General features: G+C 38.8%; 1 protein-coding gene and 1 long non-coding RNA gene across 2 annotated transcripts in view; both read right to left on the bottom strand.

Moving 5' to 3' along the window:
• P3H2 (prolyl 3-hydroxylase 2) overlaps window positions 1-23,755 on the bottom strand; it is a 188,395-nt gene that overhangs the window by 149,975 nt on the left and 14,665 nt on the right. The gene's annotated exons all lie outside the window — the stretch shown is intronic.
• LOC306670955 lies at window positions 1,386-14,456 on the bottom strand. Its single transcript, XR_013766545.1, has 2 exons — window positions 5,726-14,456; window positions 1,386-5,058 (listed from the first exon to the last, which is right to left on the bottom strand). It is a non-coding gene; the product is annotated as an uncharacterized lncRNA (long non-coding RNA).

Below are 23,755 nucleotides of genomic sequence, written 5' to 3'. Positions count from 1 at the left end.
CTGCAGGGATCAGAGAAAGCATCCTGAAACACATGACACTGCAAAAGGGCCTTGGGAAAAGGGTAGAATTTAGACATGGGGATAAATATCATGGAAGAGAGAAGCAGAAAACATTTGGTTGGTACTTAGGACACCTGAAATAGATAAATGGTGATCAGGATGGAAACAGGCTAGTCAGACACTGAAGGGAATTCCAGGCTAAGGCAGTTAGAATCCATATCCAGTAAGAGAACTATTCATTTTAGAAAAACAATGTGACTGAATCTGCACTTATGTATGATGTATAAACATCCCTAAACTAAAGCACTTCTCCTCCAGATGTACCAGCTACCTCTCAGGGAAAATCCTCTAGGAAAATATGAACATAACTCTGCTTGTGCTGCTCATGGTAACACAAACTGTCTTGCTGCCAAGTATCAGATCTGAGTAGAGCATATTTTATTTCATCCATTCAGTACATTGGGCTCAACCTTCAATGTCAGCATTAGTGGCTTCCAGCCATTTCAACATATGAAATACGTAAATACATACACACACACACACACACACACACACACACACACACACACTTACATACTGAAGCAATTAAGGATAAGTATCCTTAGCTTTGATATATTCATGTGCTTTGGCAGAAGCACATTCTAGATTTTGAGAGCCAAGCACTCCCCATTTTCTGGAATTTTGACAAGACAGACAATATGCTTGATCATCACCCAACAAAAGCTAGAACATTCCCTAAAGTTCTTCATGTCTGTTGGGAGATTCTTTAAGATAGTGACATGCTACTCTAATCATGCAAAGATGTGACAGCCATCATCCCAGCTCCAGCAAAGTGAGAATATCTGCTTACTCATTTACATATCCTTCCTCTACAAGTCTATTTTTGTGACCTCAGCTAGCACCCATGTACTTCAGGATTAATATAAACCGATCTAGGTTGGTGACACCTGTCTGTAGTCCCAGAACCAAATTAAGCTGAATATTTTATAAGGTATTATAATCCAAAGTGCTGAACTCATTCACCTGAGAAAACAGAAACCCATCAAGAAAGACATGTCCCTGGCCACATGGCTGCTTGGTGGACAGAAATTAGTGCCAAGTTCTTCATAGTCCAGGTAAGATCACACCACACCATCTTTTCCCACAAATCGTACAGAGTCTAGACTTTAACTCATTAATGATGAGTCATTTGATCAATAATTTCAGCTACCTACAAGGAACTCTGAAGACAAGCAAGTTAAAACTCCCCTGTGCTTACCGTTTAGGGAGAGTTTTTCACTGGGAATGGTGGTTTAAACTACAGTACCATTTATCTCAGGGTGTCACAATATTTCCAAGCATTTTATATTCACTGCTGAATCTTTAGCTAGGAGTTTGTATCTGAAAAAAAAAAAAAAAATGAAGGGAAAAACATAAAAAGAGGTAGGAAAACTCTGCCGACTACTTTCAGCTCTGGCTGATTCTGACTCAGCCTCAGTGGCATGCGTGATTCAATGGTTCGTCAAACATGAATTCCAGCCCAATGCCCTCCATCTGACGTGCTCTCATTCCTGAGCCCAGGGCAGACCTGGTCTCCTAGCAACACTCCACATTTTCTCTGCCTAGTCATCTGTAGCAATTGGCTCTTTTTCATGGTTGTCCACCCATCCTCAGTTCAGACACACCAAAAGCTTTCCATGCCATCAAAGGTGTCTGACGTCTTGGATTTAAATCTGGAAAATTCACTGAGATTAAGTTTCTTTCCTCCTCATCCCCAGTCTCCCTCTTCCTTTTCTCTCTTCTTTTCTCTCAATCTTCTCTCCCTCTCTCTGACACGTACATGCACATGTGCAAACACACACAGACCAACAAACAGAATGGCTCTGGAATCTGCCCTGAGTGATGGCAACATTATCTAGCCACTTACCTGTTGATGAATTTAGGAATGTTTCTTCACCTCTCTGGTTACTTCACCATGTAATGGATGGAGGAGGGTGATAAATATTCACCTCACAGTATTATTATGAAACTCAAAGGATATAATGAATGATGAAGGGTTTTGTAAGGAAGTACAGTTGCACAGATGTAAGTTATTATATTAACTGTGTCAGTTATCAATAAGTACAGGAAATATCCTTTAAACGTATTATTTAAGACCTTTATTTTATTTATTTATCTTTTGAAAATTTTTTTAGTTAAAGATGAACACAATACCTTTATTTTATTTATTTACTTTTATATGGTGCTGAGAATCAAACCCAGGGCCTCACACATGCCAGGCAAGCACTCCACCACTGAACCACAACCCCAGCCCCTGGACTTGTATTTAAGAAGAGATACAACTCAGAGAAAGCCTGTGAAAACTAGTCACGATTCTCTTAAGATCAAAGCCCCTATTATGACAGGACTGAAATTTATGCCTCTTCATCATTCAAATCTCAAGCTTTACCAGAACCTTCCTGGGACCCACAGAGTACTAATTGCAACTGATGGGGCATTCGAGACTAGGCAAATTAAAAATGCCATTAAATCTAACAATTTGATATGGCTAACAACTTTGTCTGCTGGACCATGGCAAATAAATGAAGGGCCCTTCCAACTGTTTCTAATGTGGCTCAAGATATCACAGAAACACAGACACGTAACAACTCTAAATCCTCTCTATCCCTTTCTTCAAAGGATAATAAAGCAGGACTGGAACTGGAAGATAGATGAGATATAGGATTACCTCTATGGGCTGGAACTTGTTAAGCCCTCAAACTCCCCAGCCTGTAAGCTCTGTGAATGGAAGTCATGTTTCTTGTTTGTTTTATTTTTTAAATTATCATTGTATTTTCAGTATTCAGGCAGGGCCTTCCACTTGTTAACCTTCTGATAAACATTTGTTGAAAGGCGGAAGAAATTCAATAGGGCTGTGAAACTAGTCTTAGTGGTTTTGACCGTCTTAGATAAATTTCATTTTAAAACTCAGGTTTGTTACTATTAAACAAGAAAATGTGTTAATCATTTGGCACTTCACAGGATCTCAATAAATGAGATCTGTTGTTTTATATTCTACTATTATCCAATCCAACTATCATTCATTACTACCTACCAATGGCAAGTAATTAGAAGCATTATACTAAAGAAGCTGTCTACTCCAGCCAAGGAGAGCTTGCTACAACAGCCCCTGTGAGAGGAAAACATGTACTTACACAAATGGCCTAGGTGTTCATGAACTGGAAAGAGTAACTGCAATTTAAAGTCTCACTATTCTCTCCTAATTTGCTAAATAGGAAAAGATACTCTGTTTGCTTAGCTCTAACTATATACCCAAAAGGTTTTTGCTTGGGTACTATGGACTGAACCCAGGGGCGCTCTACTGCTGAATTATATGTCCCCAGCCCATTTTACTTTTTATTTTGAGACAGGGTCTTGCTAAATTGCCCAGCGTGGCCTGGAACTTGTGATCCTCCTAACCTTCCCATTCACTGGGATTACATGTGTGTGCTCCAGTTTGCACAGCTTGGCTGATTGTTTTGGGGGTTTTATTCTTGGGGGGGGGGGGGGGGGTTGTTTTGTTGTTTTTCTCTTAGGACCATCTTTTAGAAGATAACATGGCTCTGCTTCATGGCAATGTGTATGTGCTAAAGTTCTCGGTTAAAGGGTAGAAGAATACTCAGACTGCCCCCTTAAGCCCTTTGCTGGTGGTGCAGTACAATGAGAGGACTGTTTGTATGGAGGCAGTATAGCTCAGTGGTTGGGTCATGGGCTCTGGAATCCAAATGATCACCGTACTCCAATCCTAGCTCAGTTGCTTACTGGCTACTTGACCTTGATGTCAACCTGACCTCTCTGTCTCAATAATATGCATTTGTAATCTGGGGACTTAACATTACCTGTCTCAAAGGATTATTATGAGAATTGAGTCAATACTTGAAAGCATAAATGGACAATAAATGAATGTGCCTCAAAGGCACATAGTGGCACTGCCCCAGCTCTCACTTCTACATTCCAAGCCAAGTGCTCACCACATGTACGTATGGGGCGAGAAATTAGTGAACAGAAAGGAATGGCACTGAACCTCCTCTTAATTCATCAATGAGGCTGTCATAGTGATCCAGAGTTCTAGCTTCAAAACAACAGGCCTGGATTGAAGTTTTGGCTGTCATTCACCAACGGTATGACCTAGGCAGTCAACCTATAGTACCCAGTTTTCTCAACCATAAAGAATGGGAGGGAAAATAAAAATAGCCATTCCAGGAATTTGTAATATATCGCTTATTTAAGTATGAAAAGTGATTAGTATAGTGCTTGCAATAAATAACTTCACTGTTATTAGAGTAATAAAAGACAGGTTCCATATTATACTTACAGTAGAGGCAGAAGAAAACAATATAAGAATTCAAAGGCATGAATGGATTGGGGAAGTGGTTGGACAGTCTCAAAAATCAGTTCAGGAAAAGTAGATTTAGGACCTGATGGGCAAAAAGAGCACAAACTCACAGATACATGACTGAGCCAGGTGCATTCAGGCAATGCACACCACTTTGATGGAACTAAAGAATAAGACATGGGCATTAAGGGGTAGGCACTGAGGTCACCAAGTAAGCAAGCCTACACCATGTAAAGGAACCAGGTGTCACAAGAAGCCATTTGGTCTGTATCTCATGGTTCCCCAGAATCACCCAACATCTAATCTTGTTAGTGAGGCTGGGAGAGAATGAGATGTGAGCAATCTTTCTAACCCCCTCTGTAGGTGGTCTCTGTAGGTTTGAGGGGAACACTGACAGCATCACCAGCAACCAATACTTATCAAGGTAACATCTGGTAGAGAAATAAGGGAGAATGAAATAAAAATGATGGCCTTCCCATCTGCTGGATTCACAGAAACCCTCTAGAACCTCTTAATTACATAAAAAAGTACATGCTGATGTTTCTTGTCTACACAGATAATAATTTACTTCAAAAGAAACTCAGGGCTCAAATTACCATGCTTGTGTGAACAGCTATGGCTGACTGACAGTCATACCACTTAGAATATCTGAAGCTTAGGTGACTGAGCAAACAACCAGCACTTCTGTTCTTCAGTTTCTCCATCTGCAAATAGGTAAAGCATAAATATTCCCATCTTTTCACAGAGCTATAGAAATTGTAAAATCATATGATACAAATAGTTCAATCTATAATGACTATACCATTTTTTATTACTGTAAGTTAAGCATGTAAAGTAGTTAGACACAGGGAAGATTAAAAATAAAGACACATCACTATATATTTAAATATAAGTACTTAATACTTTCTTGTCATATATTTTTCCTACTTTGGTATATAACTAAGATGCAAAAATTATAGCTTCATACTACCACTGACCTAAAGTAAGTAATATAGTAGAAGGGCTTCCTACATTGAGTTGTGTATCTTTACAAAACATGTAATTGAATATAAATGGAAGGAAAAGAGTAAGTTTGCAAAAAACAAAACACAAAAGATAAAGGAAGGGTTTTCAAACTTTATAAAGAAAATGAGTAATTTCTAAAAGTGAACAACCATCCCATTTAACTGTGTTCCCCTTTTGAGGCCTTAGAGAACAAGGTACTCTCTCTAAAGTGATCAATCCAGTGGAGAGACACTATGATACACCTGCTAGCATTGTTTTCATGCCAGGCCTGGATATTACTTCTTTGCATTCCATTATTTTGATCAAAATATTTTCATGGCAATTTTATTTTAAATCACTTCTATTTTAGAACATGAAATAACTTACAATATGAAATGCAGAAAAGCTGAAATACCAACGAGAGTCAATAATAGGGCTGGGGCAGGAGAATAACCAGCCACTCATTCTAACAAAATTACAATTCATGGAGTACAGAAATGCTCTGAATTGCTAAGGCTTTCTGAGACTCCAGACATAAGGCATTCAGCTGACCAGGCTAAACATGGTTAAAACTTTTAACTTGTTTTGAGATGAATCTAGATCTAAGTCCTAAATTTTCTTTGTCTTAATTGGGTTAATGTGTACCAGGTAATTTCAGTTTCTGCATGCATAAAAAAAGAGATTAATAATAATGCCCACCTTAGGATTCTTATCAGAAACAAATGAATCTATGAAGGTGATGTTTTTAACAGAGTGCTTTGCAAAGAGTAATGCTCAGGGAGAATTAATTTCTATTCCTACTACTAATAAGGGAAAAAAATCACTTGTAGAAATTATTACACATACTGTACATACACAAATACTAAAGTTTTATTAAAATGATATATTGGTTAATGAACATCATACTCCAAGTTTTGGTTAATATGTATACATAATCAGAATTCCATAACAGAGGATCATGGAACTTGTCTGCATCCACATAAAGTCAAAATCACGCAGCTAGTAATGATATCCATATTTTTCCCTTAGGACACAACTGATTTTCAAAAATCTCGAAAACCTGATTATAAAAATAATTTACAGTTCTGCTTCTTCAAAGCTTATTCAAAAACACATCTGGCCTGAGAAATGCCATCCATCTTATGTATTTTATGGGAAAGACAAGAAGGTTGGAAAAGTCTGGTGAAGTCCTAACAAGGAGAAACTATGAAGCCTTTAAGTGTCCAGGGAGATGATGTGGATGTTCCCCATCCTCATCCACATCAAAGGAGGAAACTCCCCACCCTTTCTATTTTGGATAAGGAAAAAGACTTCATTCCCCGTTGTATTCTTTGACTAAAAACACAACCTACATAAATCTCCCCAAGAGTAAGAAAAATTCTTCATGTGCAAAAAGGATCAAACAATTTTCAAAGGATTTTTAAATGTTAATCTTTTAACTGGGGGAAAATGAGAGGTAGAAATTACATCTGTCATCAAAGGATCCTCCCTTCTAAAAATGTGTAATTGTGGTGTGTCCTGCCTCATCGCAGGCACACAGATGGCTCGAAATAAAAGTTCTTTCTAAAATTAGCCAAGTGTAAGAATTCCCTAGACACCCATAGACATCTAATCCATCCTCAAATCATCTGTAGCCTCTCAGAGGTATTTAGGATTAACACCAAAACCTTTTTTTCTCCACTTTGCTAAGAGCAAGCAACCCTCTGCTCCATAAAATAGAATCGTGGTTCCCACTGGGCCTGTAGTTTTGTTCAGACAAAGTAACACTTGTTTAAAATGAACAAATAAGCAGTAACCACAGACTTGGTTGGACTTTAAAATGGGAATGTGGATGTTTCATTAAAATAACCATTATTAGGTCAAAAGCCCATTTAACATGCTCTGTGCTCATTATTTTGAAAACCATGTCAAATCCAAAGGTATTTCTCATAGCAACTTGGGTTCTCAGTGAGAAGGTGATCTGAAGAGTGGTATATTCCCTCAATGACAGTCAAGGTCAACAGCTATGAAAGGGCAGGGTCAGGCTTTGAATCTGCTTGTAAAGTTAGGATCAGACTGTATCATACATAATGTGAGGCAATACAAAACAAAGCAAAACACACAAACATTGAGGCAATCCAGACCATGACTTCAGTCTTTTCTGAAATGCTCTCTTTTTTTATCCATTCTCTTCAACCTGCAGAACAGATCTCTCTTGGTGGGAACTACAAGTGTAAGATAATGTATATAAAATCCATAGCATTTTATCTAAGGTTAATTCCTTTTATTCAACCTTTATTGATAAAAACAACAATAACTCAGCAACAACAACAAACTATAAAACTTTCAGACAAAAAGTTAAGATTGCATCCATACCAAAAGTGGAAATAGAAAGTGTATGTCACATGGGCCTAACGTTATTTGGGGAATACACAATGGATTGTTCTGGAACTACTCCTAGTGAAACTGTCACTTCATAGACGTAACACCTGAGGACCAGAGAACTATGACATTTGCTCAAGGTCACAATAAATCAAAGAATAATGAGCTGGAACCCAAGGCCCTTTCTGTTTACACCATTATCCCTAATGAGGCAGTCATTTGTGTTGTCTGTTGGGTTTTTGTTTTGTTTTGTTTTTGTACCAAGGATTGAACCTAGGGGTGCTTTACCACTGAGCTACATCTCCATCCCTTTTTATTTTATTTTAAGACAGGGTCCTGCTAAATTGTCAGCCTGGCCTCAAACTATAATTCTCCTGCGTTGGCTTCACAAGTGGCTAGGATTTCAGGTGAGGGCTACCATGCCTGGCATGTCTGCTGGTTTTATAGAGTTTTAGTATTAGGGTGGTGCTAACCAAGAAGGTCAATACCATGACATAGCTATGTTTGACAATACAAACAGGCTAAAAAATGGCTTTTTGAGAGGATACAAGTCTCTGACACATGTGGTTAAACACATAAACCACTAAATGGAAAACAGAAATGTTGACAGAAGGAAAGTGATTGATTTCCCAGTTGCCTGACAAGTGCCTACACAAAGTGTCTAGCCATTTGCAGTTCCCCACAATCTAACAGATTAAATGTGCTCCTTGTAAACAAGTGACTCCAAAATTGTTGCTCTTATTGATGCTGACTACACATTTTTCCCTTCTGGTTTATTTTTCATTGTACAATAGCAATTACTTTTAACCCTTCATTTGAAAAAACTGAGAAAACCTATGGGGGAAAAATACTAATATTTCTAAATAAAATTGAATTTTTAAATTATTGGCATATTTAATATTTGTGAGTCTCCTCTGTTCATTAACATAGATCATAAAGAATAGTAGACTTTTACTTTCTTGATAACACCCTCCATACCTTACTTGGGTCTTAAATTAAAACATCTACACTTTTAAATATTCTCAACAACTTGACAAAATTAATAATATGAAGTGATTGAATTCTTGAATTCTTATATTTCCAGGACTTCAAAGGTAACATTTCACTGGGCAGATAAAGAGAGATGAGAATATCTGTTGGGTACAGGGAAATTTATTTTAACATGATCCACTTAAAGAATGAAGTTCATTCTTCATTACCAAAACTGGCCTCACTAAATTTTCCAAAAAGCTTACTTTATTTGATTGATGGCATTAGTGACTATCCCATAACCCAAGCAACAAATCTTAAGTTCATCTTGAGTTATTCGTCTCCCAAATTTAAATTAAATGTTTTATCCTGATCTTCCTGTGCATCTACTTGTATTCTCCATTGTCTTTGGTCTATTTTAGAACTTCATTATCTCTCAAATGGCATCTCCTAAGTTGTGACACTGAAAATTCTCTCCCTGGATAAAAAAACTAGGGACAAAAGAATGAACTGGGTATCTATGAGGGAACCTAAGGATCACAGCATGACGTTTCTGCTTCCCAGGGTGACTGCTAAGGGAAGCTACTGGCCTCCAGAAGCCCAGTTGTTCCTTCTGCTTCCCAACTTGAAGTTTTCCTCTTGGATTTCACAGCCTGCACTCAGCTGGAACTCTGGCTTGTATAGGAGAAATCTCATAAGTGATAAGATCATGTTTGTATAAAGGTCTGAGGTCATGCAAGGAGCTTACACTGTATGGGGATAATCTCACCAATGGTTAGGACTAGGGAGATCATGAATCCAAACTCTTCTTCTGCAGATGTCAAGTGGGGCCAATGGCACTTCACGGAATGCCAGTCCCAGGATCACACCAGACCAGTGTCCACAAGACTCCATGATGTTTTCCTTCTGCTACCAAAAAAATCACATAAACCTTCTCAAATGTTGAGACATTATCTTGGCAAAGAGCATGAGAAGAAAGAGGAAATCCCAAAGACTAAACACTTTTCCCAAAAGATTGAGCCATTCACAACAGACAAAATAAAAACAGGGTGAGATGTCATTAATTAGCAAGCTAAAATCCCTCTCCACAGCTCAGCTCTTAGCCCACCTTTCCTAGTGAAACAGATGAAGGGTGGGGTTCCCTCTAAAACTGAGAGCATCTTCCTCATGCTGGGAGACTTAAAGTTGAGGGGCTGACACCCCACACCTGGAGCCACCAAGGAAAGTGAGAGTAGAAACTGCCCCTTCCCAGGCCTGTCAGGCATGCTAACTAAATTTGCATATGGCTATTTTTGTGGGGGTTTTGTCCCATTATGTCACCTCTTCTCTTTTAAAAGCTTTCCTGGCCCTCAGAGCCTCCCAGGATAGAATTAAGGAAGCAAAGTTTCTTCTATTGCTCTTCAAAACTAGCTTTGAAAAAAACATTTTTTTTCCTAACAATCCAACTCCAAATATTTGTGGAGCACTAAACTGATACAGCCTCTTTCCCCAGACTGTATTGGTGCTGCCATATTAAGGCAGCCCCCATAAAACAAGTAGGAAGGGAACTTGCTAAGAAGATTTGATTTCTACAGTAGGAAAGTTATTTGCACATGTGAGTATTTAAGTGAGTAAATAAGTTTGCAATCCCTAAATCATAATCCATGTCACTTAGTCTACCTTGAAAACCATGCAAACTTCTACTCATCTGCACAGGCCCAGTTAAATTCACCCTATAAATGCCACCATGTGGAACAAATTCTTCCCATGCATATTCTACAGTTATCTGAATTTACCTCCATAAAAATATCTTCCACTTCCCATCACTGCTCCTTATAGGTCAGTAGGACCTTTAATATAAGGTCTTCTGCTTTAATATAAGATCTTCAATTAAAGGTCAATGCTGTCCATTTACCTGGCTCTTCAATATAAATTAAAGATCTTGCTGAATTATAGGAACTCAATATTTAACAAAGAATAAATCAAATTCAGATCTAAACAATTCCAAAATGATTCTAATTTGTGTAGGTTTTGTTTTGTAGGACGAGTGTTGGGCGGAGAATGAGTGGAAAGAATGTTCAAGAAAGTGGAAGAACACTTAAAGACAAAAATGATGCAGCTTACTGGAAATTAAAAGCAAAGTTCACCACCCATACTTTCACAGGTAACTAATCTGAAATAGACCTGTTATGATTCACACATCGACTAATATTAGAAATAAAAGTAATGGTCTAGATTTTCAACAGGTTCTTAAAACTGTCCTCTGACCTCTCAACACATGAATTAACACTGGGAAAGTTTTTCTTACCAAAATGCATGTGCTAGATTTTCAATGTGACTTTATTCAAGGTAAACTTAACAGGGAACAAATACACAATCCCATATGGAACATATGGAAATAATCTTTATTTCAACAGATAAGTCTCATTTGATGATAACCATAGAATTTAAAAGTCATCTTTAAAGGAGCTCTTTCTTTGGTTTTAAATAAACACACCCTTTAAAATTTGGAATCACTAAAATGTTATTTCCTCAGAATAATTTTTTGTGCCTAATATAACATTTAGATTAGCATGCAGTTGGGTACGTCCCTGACCAATATTGAGTGAAGCAACTGAACTGGACTATATTCTGAGACGTCTTGGAAGAGAAAGATTATTCATTAAGTTTAAAAGCTATATATTCTCTCATTATTGATTTGAAAGTGGTAAGGGCATACAAGTTGAATCTGTACTGCTTTCTACAACACAGGTAGGTCCCCCTTGTGATTAGATTGAGTGTCACTGAAGTGAGTCAGAGTTGGGGATGGAAAGATAAAAACGGACTCCATGATTACACCCTGCCCTTGGCTCCTACTTGATAACTGCAGGGTTAGGATAAAAAGTAACAGAACACGTGAGCCCAGATCAGAAGGAAGGTGAAAAGGCATTGGTTTTTCTTCCCAGAATAACATTTATGGACTTATGAGAATGTCAAAGATCAAAAAGAAGAATTTCTATTCTTGACCACAAGAAAACTAATGAGATTAATTTGTATATAAATGAAACAATTTAGATAGCATTTTTATATATACTGATGCCACAAAAAAATACTTTCTATGATGATTGGGAATATTCATGAAAGAATGAACCTCCCTCCATGCGTGGCTCAAGCTGTATTGGACCCTCACCCACTTCATCCCTCAATTCTCCCCTGCTTACTTGACCCTGAGGTCTTGAAGTGCATGAGAGCCACAGGGGACAAGAAGAGACTTGTTTTGGTATGGTAGAAGTCTTCACCAGAGCCCCTACCGTGCCCCCCACCCCACAGATGTCAGGAACTCTATAGTGACATCCCATGATCCTATGCTCTTTTTATCTTATCTCCTCAGGACTCTACCAGCACATTCATCCAAAATGACTAAGGAAGCTTCCAAATGAGTGAATCATATCCTGAAATTAATTAAAAATTTCCAAGTAGTCTTCTGAAACATGGGCATCACAAGATGGGCAGCCATGTCCGGAGGCTGAATTATTAAAAATAGCCTCGTCTCTCCTTCTTCTCCTTTCCTCCACACCAGAAGTAGAACTGGGTGGCCTGTTCTGACCCCAGAGAGGGATCACAAATTCTTAGCTTAGGTCCCATCCTCCACCTCTTCTAAATTTTTTCAGTGCAGAAATGTAGCATTTGGGGAATAACTCACAAAAGCACTTGAGATATGTGAGGAGAAGCACGTCAGAAACTGGGAGACAAGAGCTGGTTGTCATGCTGGGGTTTCCCAAATCCATGGAGTCATAATAGTATGGGCAGGACGAGATGGGTGTCCTATTTGTGGGGTCTGTTAAAAAAGACTTGGATACCACAAAGCTACCACCCTAGAGCAATTTGGGGTTTTGTCCCTATATTTAGCCAGTAATGGCTGATACCACATCACATTTCAATCACAGAGTGAAGAAATGATGAATGGGGTTTTTGTTAGGGAGGTTTTCTGGGTCTGGCAAAGTCCCAGTGGTTAGTGAGGTAAACTTGTGGTCTGGGTCTGTGTCATAAAGTGGAAAGAATCTGAAGTCAAGGAATCCTCTCTGTAGGTGGATTCATCCAGGGCTGTGAGTAAGACTTCAGAGCTGCTCCCTCCCCTGTACCCAACAGCATCTTTTCATTTCTCACTGAGCATCCAGTCAAACACTTCCCTTGGAAATTTCTTTTGAAGATATCCTTTGTTTCCTTTCCATTTTTCTTTCTTCTTCTGGGGTCTACTGGACCACAGGCAGTAAATAAATACCTTGAGTAAAATGCTTACTGTGAACCAAATAGTTATCTGTACAGAAAGGTAAACAGACAGTTTGTAGATTTAATGCTTGCAGTTCATACTGAGAATATTTTAGACCATCCCCTCCCCCCCACAGAAGCCTTTACCACCTATAACCTTAGAAAATGGACTGGACAGCTAGTAGAATCCCTCATGGAACATTTAAACACCTCTGAGTCTTTACAAATGGCACTGCTCTTTCCTGGAGGACCCTATCCAGTCCCCTCTATCTGGGACCTCTACTTGTTTGCAAGGTGTATCACTGATGTCAGCTTCACAGAGTTGATTAGGCAGTTCTCGGAATTGCCTAATCCCTCATCAGTACTAACTCAGCCCTTGTCAAGCATGATTTCTAATCCTAGATCATGCCTCTGCCTGCCCTTTTCCCCAACTAAAGCCAAACAAGGTAAATCAGTCCTGTTTCTACACTGCTATGACAGGATTCTGTCTTATTTAGTACCCAATGCTTGTGTTTAAATATTAAAGCTAATTTTTTACTGTGTAAATGAAGAGGACTAGGAAGCAAAACGAACTCAAAAAGTAGGTAATCAAAAAATGTGCACTGGCTCTGTGTGTGTGTGTGTGTGGTGCTGGGGATTGTGTTTGTGCACACATATTATTGTGTGTGTGTGCACATTCATGCATGTGTGTGTGCAGTACACGTGTGTGTGTGTAGTGTGTGTGGTGCTGGGGATTGAGCCCAGAACCCAGAGCCTCACACATTCCAGGCAAGCACTCTGTCCCTGAGCAACATCCCCAGCTCCACTTTGGTATTAATACTGATTTGAAGACACAAGTTTACCTTTTAGATTATGTTCGGCAAAGGGCGTAGTAAACTCAAATTTGCTGAACGCCCTTTGGTCTGATATAAAGAATTCAAACTACCAGATGTGATTGTGCTCACCTGTGTTCCCAGCAACTCAGGAGGCCGAAGCAGGAAGATCACAAGAGGCCAGCTTGGGCAACTCAGAGGGACCCTATTTCAAAATAAACACTAAAAAGGTGTGGGGATCTTGCATGCAGAAGGTCCTGGGGTTCAATCCCCAGTACCACACACAAAAAAGTGCAGTTCTAAGATTTACATTCGTCATGTGGAAACACAAAGTGAACACATTTGTGACAGTACCTTATTTTAATAAATACATGCTCCCAAATAAAATAAACCATATCTTAGGCCCCAAAGCAACTCTTCAAACTTCTCTCAAATTCATCATTTAAAAAATAATACAAGTTGTTTCTCAAAGAAAAGGAAAGAAATATTATTTCAACATAGGTATAGCACAGGTGGTAATTTAGTTTACCAAAAGGTACAACTTAATGTCTGCAAAATGTCATTTTGATATTTAATTTATTTAATTCTGTTGGTTTGATACTTGGGATTGAACTGAGGAAAAGTTTACCACTGAGTTATGACCCCCAGTCCTTTTAATTTTTTAGTTTAGACAGATCCTCACTAAGTTGTTGAAGCTGACCTCCAATTTGTGATCCTCCTATCTCAGCCTCCAAGTCACTGGAATTACAAGCATGTGCCACCCCATCCAGCAGATATTTTATATATACCGATTACCCCTGCTTCCAGCCCGGGTCGCTTCTTGCAGCTCGGTGCCGCTTCTTGCTCTTACAGCCCGACCAGCAGGACAAAAGACACGTACTCTTCAGAAGTTCATGAAGCAGCTTCCCGTTTATTCAGATAACACCCTCAATATATAAGCAGTCTCATGCATAAGCAATTGTAACCAGATATGTCCATCCAATCCTGTTAAAGGTCAAGTGATCACTCGCTCGAGCATACATGTAAAGTATATCTGTCCACGCGCTAGGCGGCTGAACTGATTATCATACAGCCAATTGTAAACACTTCCTGCCTTTCTCCAGGTATAATCAGGATGCCGTTTGCTCTCTGCCAGTCACCATCTTTAGATGCACGTGGCGTAACCCTGGGCCCCAGGTCTCGCCCGCCACAATATATACACACACACACACACACACATACATACATTATGGTAGAAAATTTTCTTCAAAAATGCCAATCAAGTGTCAAATCAAGTCCACACAAAACAGATCCCTAACAAACAGACTACTTGTATAATTCTGTAAAGAATGATAAATGAAGTTTTTGAAGATATAGACCAGCAGAGGAAACCAGTATATGAAGAGTTTGAAAGTGAAGACACATTGGAAATTCAAGATCAGTTTCTTATGGTTTGGCAACATCTGTGATGTGGGAAAGGTTGTTACGAAGACACTAGAACATTGAAGAAAACACTTTCTAACATGTGAGGACGGGAACAGTCAGGATCCCAGGTTCTATTAACGTGTCAGTCAAGATGTGGGGCCACCTTTGAAGCTAACAATGGCTTCCAGGAAGTCTCAGTCACACAGTATTTCCATGGAAGGGGAAACAGTTCTGTTGAAATGGTATATAAGGGCCACAAAGATACTCAGCACAAGTACTGAAATACTCACATTACCCCAATGCCGTGTGTCTCTTCATCACCAACTGTCGACCTGGCTAGCTAAAAAGCGAAACTCTGAGGAGACAGTCACTGGGCAAAGACATAAAATCTAGAAAATGTTCTCATTAACAGCAGCATCTCCCTTTCATAGCTATTTTTAAAAAGAAGAAGAAGGGCAAGGGACACAGTGCCTTTTCCCAAAGGCAGAATGCTATTCTAGTTATCTAGCCCTAGAGAGCTTAAACCACGCTTATTAAGAGGATTATTGTCTTCTGGAAGCCAGGACCTGAACTCTTTTTAGTCTTTCTGGTATGTGCCCTGTTATTTTGAAAGTTCATTCATTTCAAGCAATAATTTTTTTTCTGTTTTATTTAAGGCAATTAAGCACAAATAATGAGACTTTCATTAAGGACAAACAGAACAGAAGAGGCAAAGGAAAAATGATATCCTTCCTCCTCCTTCCACATCCTGCCCTGTACTTCTTATTTATGTTCATAGAATCACAATCTATCAACCACGCAGACTCTGAGTCAATACTGAGGCCATTTCTTTAGGTTTTCCTTCTTATGCCTAAAAAAAATGCCAACACTTCATTTCACCTACTTAGTATCTCAGATAGGTGTCCTTTCTTCTCCTTTCCCAACATACCACCCTAAATATTATTCCTTATTAAAGCCTTCCTTAGTGGTGTGAGAGATGAAGTCATGCAGAGGATGACAGGTTGCAGAGTTGAGGACTATGATGATTCTGCACATCCACTCTGAGTAAGCATACTAAGCAGCAGAGGAAGCAGCAGAAAACTGCTAAACAATTCTAAAACCACAGTTATGATCTCACAGTAGTGAGATGTGGAAGAGGCAGGAGCATGGCTGCGTGTCATCTCTGCAGTGCTCAGTGAACAAGTGGAACACTGTAAAACTTGATGCTATGGTTTAGATATGAGGTGTCCCCCAAAAGCTCATGTATGAGGCCATGCAAGAAAGTTTAGAGGTAAAATGACTGGGTTGTGAGAGTCTTAACCTAATCAGTGCATTAATTCATTTGAATGGATTAACTGGACCATAACTGTAGGCAGGTAGGGTGTGACTAGAGGAGGCTGGTTACTGGGTATATGCTTTGGGGTTTATATTCTGTCCACATCTCTCTCTGCTTCTCTAGTGCCATGTTCCGAGCTACCTTCCTCCTCCACACACTTCTGCCATGATGTTCTGCTCACCGCAGGCCTAGAGCAATGGATATGGTCATCTATGGACTGAGACCTCTGAAACCGTGAGTACCAAATACATGCTTCCTCCACTAAAATTGTTCTTGTCAGGTTTTTTTCATCACAGAGGTAAAAATGCTGACTAAAACACTTGATAAGACACAAAGCTATCAAAAAGGGTGGTAGCCAATCTTGACTGCAGTGCAAATGGCCAAATGCTCAAGAGAGTAGTAGCTCAAGAGACTGGCCATGAGGATTGGTCTGGACAGAAAGGTAAAGATAGGAGGGAAGGGCATGGGAGAACGTTCAGAGAAGCTGGAGAGAGAGCAAGAGCAAACCTAAAGAAAGAAATCTGAGTAAAATCAAGTGAAAGCATTATCCCCATGGCTGTTGAATTCGCAGATGTTAGTAGCTGCAGTTGACAAAAAACAAGGACAGAGATGAAGTACAAACCAGAAGCTGAAGGTGTACGTGGGCATATCTGTAGGTGGTGCGAATGTGACAGAGTGTGGGAATGCAAAAAGCGAGTGTTACAATTTAGAATGTGTGTCTGTATGTGTCTGCCTTGTTGGCTGTTGTTCAATACCATTGTCACAAGGATTAATAACAGATACACTAAAAGTAATTTAAAAGCTTGTGTTTGTTTTGCAAGTTTCCCAAAATTCATCACATAACTCTTTAATAAAAATCCCATGAAAATGGAAAATTAAATGTTGCAACTTCCTATGGTTCACTGAAAGATCCCAGTGGTGTCATTTAGGTTTCCTTTTCACATGATGAAAAATTCAAATCCTTTCACTATTATCACCTCTTCTTCCAAGAAGAAAAGCAGGGCTGTCTAGCCCAAACTAAAGTAATATTGATTAATTCTAAGTATTTTGACAAACATTGATACAAAGCAATGGCTAGCAATCTGATCTGCGTAACCAGAATCGAGAATGAGCTGTTTTGGAGAATTCATCTCTGCTCTATTGACTGGAACAGTGGAACTATATACATTGAAAATATCCTAACCAGTAATTCAATACTGATGCCGGTTTTCTTCCACCCAGGAAGGCAAAACCTTGGACCACATCCTCACATCTATATCCACATTCGTTTTGAATTACAATCAGGAAATCCCAAGTTCCAAGCTACAGTTCCTTTTTAGCTTTCTTGAGCACTGCAACTAGCCTTGGGATTCTTACAGGAGGAATTACTTTGGGAAGTTATTTCCATTTGTCTTGCCTATCTGCTGTCCTTCAATTTGATGACCCTGGTTGCTGATGGCAACCAGAATTATTCCGGACAAATTTGTCCTGATTTATGAAACAGTGAACTAAATTTAGCAACTAAGTAAAACAGCCCACTGATTCACATTTTCCCTGCAATTTCCACTGGAATCAGGCACAGATCCAGAAGCACTGGGACAAGGGTGGCCTTAAAAAGGCTGCCTCAAGGTCACAGCTCTGATGTAACAATTTGGTTGTTCCTGAGAACAATATACCGACAACAGTGGGGTACTGAGTTCCTCTGACATTCTGCCCTAACCAATATAGGAACTGATAAAGTTGAAATAATATGAAGACACCTGTGTATGGTGCATGCATAGTAGAAATGACTTTGTAATTTGTACTTACCTCAGCCACTATAATGATGCTCCTAGTAATGCTGGCGAGGAAAGAGATCAAGCAGAAGTGCAGTATTATTCTTCCCCATGGAAAAAAAAAACAACACTCAAAGAAGTAAAATGATTGACCCAAAGTCATGCAGCCATGAGAAAAGAAACAGTGTGACCAGGAAGGAATCCTGATTTCTCAACTAATAATCCATGATTATGAAGCCAGAATTGGGGACAGGCAGGTAGTGTAGAAATAGGGTATCAGGTCAAATCAAGGAAATGGAGGCCATGAGAGCCATCTGCCTCTGGAAGTTGGAGAATGCCCCTGGGAGAATGGAATGTCAAGGATCTCCAGAGCACACTGATTATCAAATTTACCTGCCCTTATCAAGGACTGCAAGCAAGGAGCTGCTAATTAATGCCACCTGGGCCCTTATCTGGCTGAATCACTTTGACCCTCCCCCTGCCCATTTGCTTCTCACTTTATGCATCTCACCTACAAAACAAGGCCTAGTCACATAGGCAAGAAGGAGAAATAAGGGGGAAGAGAACTGAAGAACAAAAGAGACCTTAGCCTATAAAAGATGTAGGGTGCACTCACTTCTGGGGACTTTAGAACATCAGACAAGGCCCCCTTCTTCCTCCCGGGAGAAGTCTGTATCATTACCTTTAAATAAAACCTGCTTAATATGATTGCCTTGGTGTGCTTCTCTGATGTCATACTTCAACACCTGAGGAAGCAGAACTGGTCACCAGTAAATGGCAGTATCAATTACACTGTTACATAAAAGAAATTCTACTATAGCCAACCCAAGTACACTCAATATCACAAATTTGAAAACTTTCTAAAAGAATGGGTCCAGTATTTTCCAGAGCAAGATCCATTAGTTTTAACAGAAGTTCTACCAGGTGCATCTTGCTTAAGATATGCCTGATATTCCTAAGCATTTCCTATGCATTAGCTCAGTTAATTTCCATAACACTCATAGGAGCTTCACATTTTACAGACAGGGAGACTGAAACTTATTGTTATGCTAACTCTACAGATGATAATTTGGAGTCTTAAGAGACATTAAATGCCTTTCCCAACATCAATACACAAGAGCTTGAAGCTGTCTCAAAGTCAAATTGTTTTAGCCTAAGAAGCAAAAAGAGTTTAAAATGTTTTAAAATGTTAAGCAATGAATCCATATCCACACCACAAAGAGTGATTCACCATTTTGCTTATAATTCCCCAATGTGAAAGAATAACAAATCTCATCCAAAAGTTTTGAGCAGTGATTCAAATTTCTCCTGGGTTCAGAGTGAGCAACAGAGAGGGAAGTCCATGAAGATAAGTCAATTAACGCAAAAACTGTCAAAACAAAAACAAGCAGTAATTCTAACTTTACAACTTTAGAGAAAGGCAATTAAATACAGCATAAAGTCAACAACGACAAAGTCACATGAAATCGTAACCCATCTCATCCGAGGTCCTATTTTAGATTCTGAAAATCAAGCAGTCCTTTGCTGGATCAGAGAATGAAATCCAGCACTGTATGTAGTTGTTTACACACAGCACAAACTGAATGTTTACAAATGAACACACACACCAAAAACCAGACTAACAGACATCAGGCCACACAACTGTCATTTGCTTTATATGTAATGGACAATCGGGAATATTATCAGGGAGCTCAAGGCAGGCAAAGGGAGGTGCGGATTCCACCTCAGATTGGAAAAAACTTTGGGGTGATCCCATACTTGGTTGTGCAACTGTGGCAGCTTGGCTGGAAAGAGTATCCCATGCCCAGATCTTCCTCTGACAATTCCAGGTCAGCAAGTACAGACACCCAACAAGGCCAAGGGGTCTCCACATATCAAAGAGTATAGCAAATGACTTGCAATCTCTTCAGCTTTGGAAATACCACATACCAGAAAAGACAGACATATAAAAACAGCATCATGAGTGCCTTGAAAGAGAAATTTCTTTGGTTGCATAGCTTCATGTCTACAAGGAACTTCAAATCTGAACAGATAGCAGCTGTGACATTTTGGCAAGAACACTGTCTTGGAGTATGAAATCCTCTACTCTGCCCCAATCTCAGCATCTAACTTTAGAAGTCACTGAATCACAGCTTTCTCACAGGGTTTGCATGTCGAAGATGTCTGTTCACATCATTCACAAATGTCAAAGCATGATACAAATATGAGAGGTGATTATCTTAATTCCCTTCGTCATTTCACCATTCAAAAGCAAAGAAAATCCTTATAAGAAACTGAGTGCAGAAACATGCATCTACTGACTCTCACTGATGGACTGTGTGACTTAACAGAAAGGAGTCGCCCTCACTTTCATACACTTGAAAATCACAAGTAACAGTGCTGACTTCTCACATATAGTTCAATAAAGATACTGACTCACACCCAAGAACAAACCAGCTGCACACACACACAAGCACAACTCCATGTCTGCTACCATTTGGAAAGTAATAAGATGCTTCCTACGCTAGGGGCCAACTCAGAACCCCACAGTAGGTTCCCACTTCCCTTCTTTCTGCTGTGCATCAGATCTAGAAAGTCTTGCTTGAAGGGCCAATTCTTACTGTTAGATTTCCCACACAAATTACTAGATAATCTTGAGGAGCTGATGTTATCATAGGAATTCAAAACAAGAAGCTGCAAATATTCTAACCATTGGCCTTATCAAACAATTCCTGCTCCAAGTGTTGTTTTAAGCAAGTTTCCATCCTCCACTCCCCACCCCCCAAGGATAAAGGAATTCCTGGGTCTGGAATGTATCAAAGGAGGTCAAAGACCTTACTCATTTCAGAGACAAAAAGAACCCTAGACATATGTTCTTTTATGTCTATGCTACCCATATCTGATTTATGTAAGCTAGAAAGCATTTGGAAAAATACTTTTGGGTATATCATTAGGCTTTATGGCCAGTATGGGTAGTGCCATTGTTAAAGGAAAAATAAGCAATTTAATGGAGTGAAAAATAAAAAGAAACATTTTACTGATATAGTAAAAGGAATTTTATAAATGTCTATCATTTATAAACATCTTATAAATTGATACAAATCCTTATATGATTGAGACATAATCTTACTTTTACATTACATTGTAAGGACCTTGGTCATATTGAAAATATTTGCCCCAGTTCTTATTGCAAATTTGTTCCATAAGTATAATAAATATCAGGAGTTCCCATTTTGCAGAAAGAGAAACTGAATTTTAAAAAAAAATTAATGTCTTTTGCAGGGACCTATAAAATTGATCTTAAGTATTTTATAATAGGATTGTACACAATTTAGGTCCTAATGAAAATAAGGTTAATTTCATTCTATGATAACAAAAATTAAAAGGGAGGTTTATACAATTGTAACAATTGTCACGATTCTCCTTAGTTCACGTGAGACAGAATAACAGATGACAGTCCATTAGAAAAATGAAAATAACATCAGCAACAATTACTATCTACTAAGTACTTACTACAACCAAAGCTGTTCTAATACCTCACACGTGTTCACTAATGAAACTGTCACAATACCATTGTAACTCACCCCTCCTTCCCACATGAGTGAACAGAAGCACAGAGGCTTTCCTAAAGTGGAAAAGAAAAAGATGGACTTGGCACTTGAAGATTATACTGGTAAGATTCCTGGGTTTCTTTTTGGTCTTATGTATATTACAGACTGAGTTCCAGAGAAGCCTGCAACTTGGTAGTCCCAACCAACAATAGCAGAAAAAAAAAAAGAAAAATCACTCCCACAAGCATTATCTTTCTAGTCAAAGGATCAGGAAAAGCTTGGCATGGTAGAACAAAAACATTTCTGACATTTCTGCAATATTTGCTGTACTAACACCATACAACATGGGAAAATCTCCATGCTCCAAATCACCTTCATGCTACCTTGGTGTCCAGAGAGCTTGGACTTCTACTCAGTACCCGTGCCCTGAACTTCCAATCACTCACCTCCTTTTAAGTGCTAACAGCAGATATTCTACCCTATCCCAATTACAGAGTATAGGAAGAATTTTGAGGAGAAGGAGAATAGATAAAGAGATTCTTTAAATATTCCTTAATAATATTTTATATATTAATATCTTTGGCACATTCTTTAGCAATATTTAATTCAAAAATATTCAAAATGTTTTAAATATTCTTTGTCTTGGGATGACACCCTAGCAATTCACTGTAAAACTCACCAGAATTAACACTGGTTGAAACATTTGAGAATTAAACTACACTGTAAATAGCTCCAGGTTTTAGGTTTTTCCTCTGAACAACACATAAATGAAGCAATGCAGAAAAGGGCCTCAAAGTTTCTGTAAATGGAACTTTTTCTTAGCACATGGTGACAAGCTTGCTAAGAGGTATGCCCTACACACTTCAATTCCAAGCATGGGTGTACTGTTCAGTTATCATAGAATTAACTTAAAACTTCTAGTGGCTCTCTGTAACACTAAATCCATTTCAGATGCTATCTCAGAAAGACTTCAGGCAAAAGTCAGAGGACAGATGCCACATGGATCCTGTTACTACTTAAATATTCTATGAATATGTGGTCCTGAATGTGTATTTTAAGGCCTTTGTATCTTTTTCACTATTTTTTTTGTATTATGTAAATTATTAATAGGGAGTGTGTTGATGGCTGTGGTCTAAGATCATAACAACCAGAACCAGAGAAAAAGACAAAGAACTGTAGGACTTTTTCAATGAGAAAAGTCTTTAATGACTCCATCTGTGGGTAAAAGACAAGTTTTCACTTCATAAAATCAGGGAGTTTGGTCTACATTAGAAAATTTCATCTATTTCAACATCACGTTAGTGCTCTGAACCTTAAATATAACCTCCCTGTTAGGCATCTGTCTGACTCATGTTTGAACAAATTCCCTTGGAGCTTCCTATTATATCTTAGAACAGCTGTTCATGTTAGGAAAAGTCTTTCATATTAGACCGTGATCTTGTTCCTTGTCACTTCTGTTACTTGGACCTAGGGCTTCAACTCCTCAATGTCATAAAGATCAAGAATGGTCAACCGAGTGATAACTTAGATGTTTCTTATTGTTCTTCGTCTTCTCTGTTAGTCTACTCATTCCTATTTCAACTGTTTCTCATATAACCTGGTTTTGAGTCTTTTATCTTGTCTCTTTTACACATGCTCTAGTTCATCTTATTCTCAAAATACCATCAAATTAAATAGTAGTGCAACTTCTTTTCGAACTTTACCTTGAAGTGATTCACTGTCCAAAGGTGTAAGATCAGCATCAGTCACACTAGAAGTGACTAGAGTCAATTTTTCTTCTGTAACCTTTCAAAATTCTTTTATCTCCATTGCACTTCATATTCCTTATATTACTATCGCATCAATTTTCTTTTTCCATGGGTAGACTGCTGGTTAACTGTACCAGTGCACTGAACAATATCAGAATCTCAGGCTGGCAGATGAGGAAGAGTTCTTATAAGCCACCTGATTCAAAGCTGCCCTTGCCCAAATGGAGACCCTCCAGGACTAGGGAAAACAGTGACAGAACTGGGGATGGAGCCTAGATTCCTTGATTCCTAGAATTT

This window comes from Sciurus vulgaris, assembly GCF_902686455.1.
Source record: "Sciurus vulgaris genome assembly, chromosome: 10".
Taxonomy (NCBI): Eukaryota; Metazoa; Chordata; class Mammalia; order Rodentia; family Sciuridae; genus Sciurus; species Sciurus vulgaris.
The sequence above is the reverse complement of the archived record's forward strand: the minus strand, read 5'-3'. Positions and strand labels throughout refer to the sequence as shown.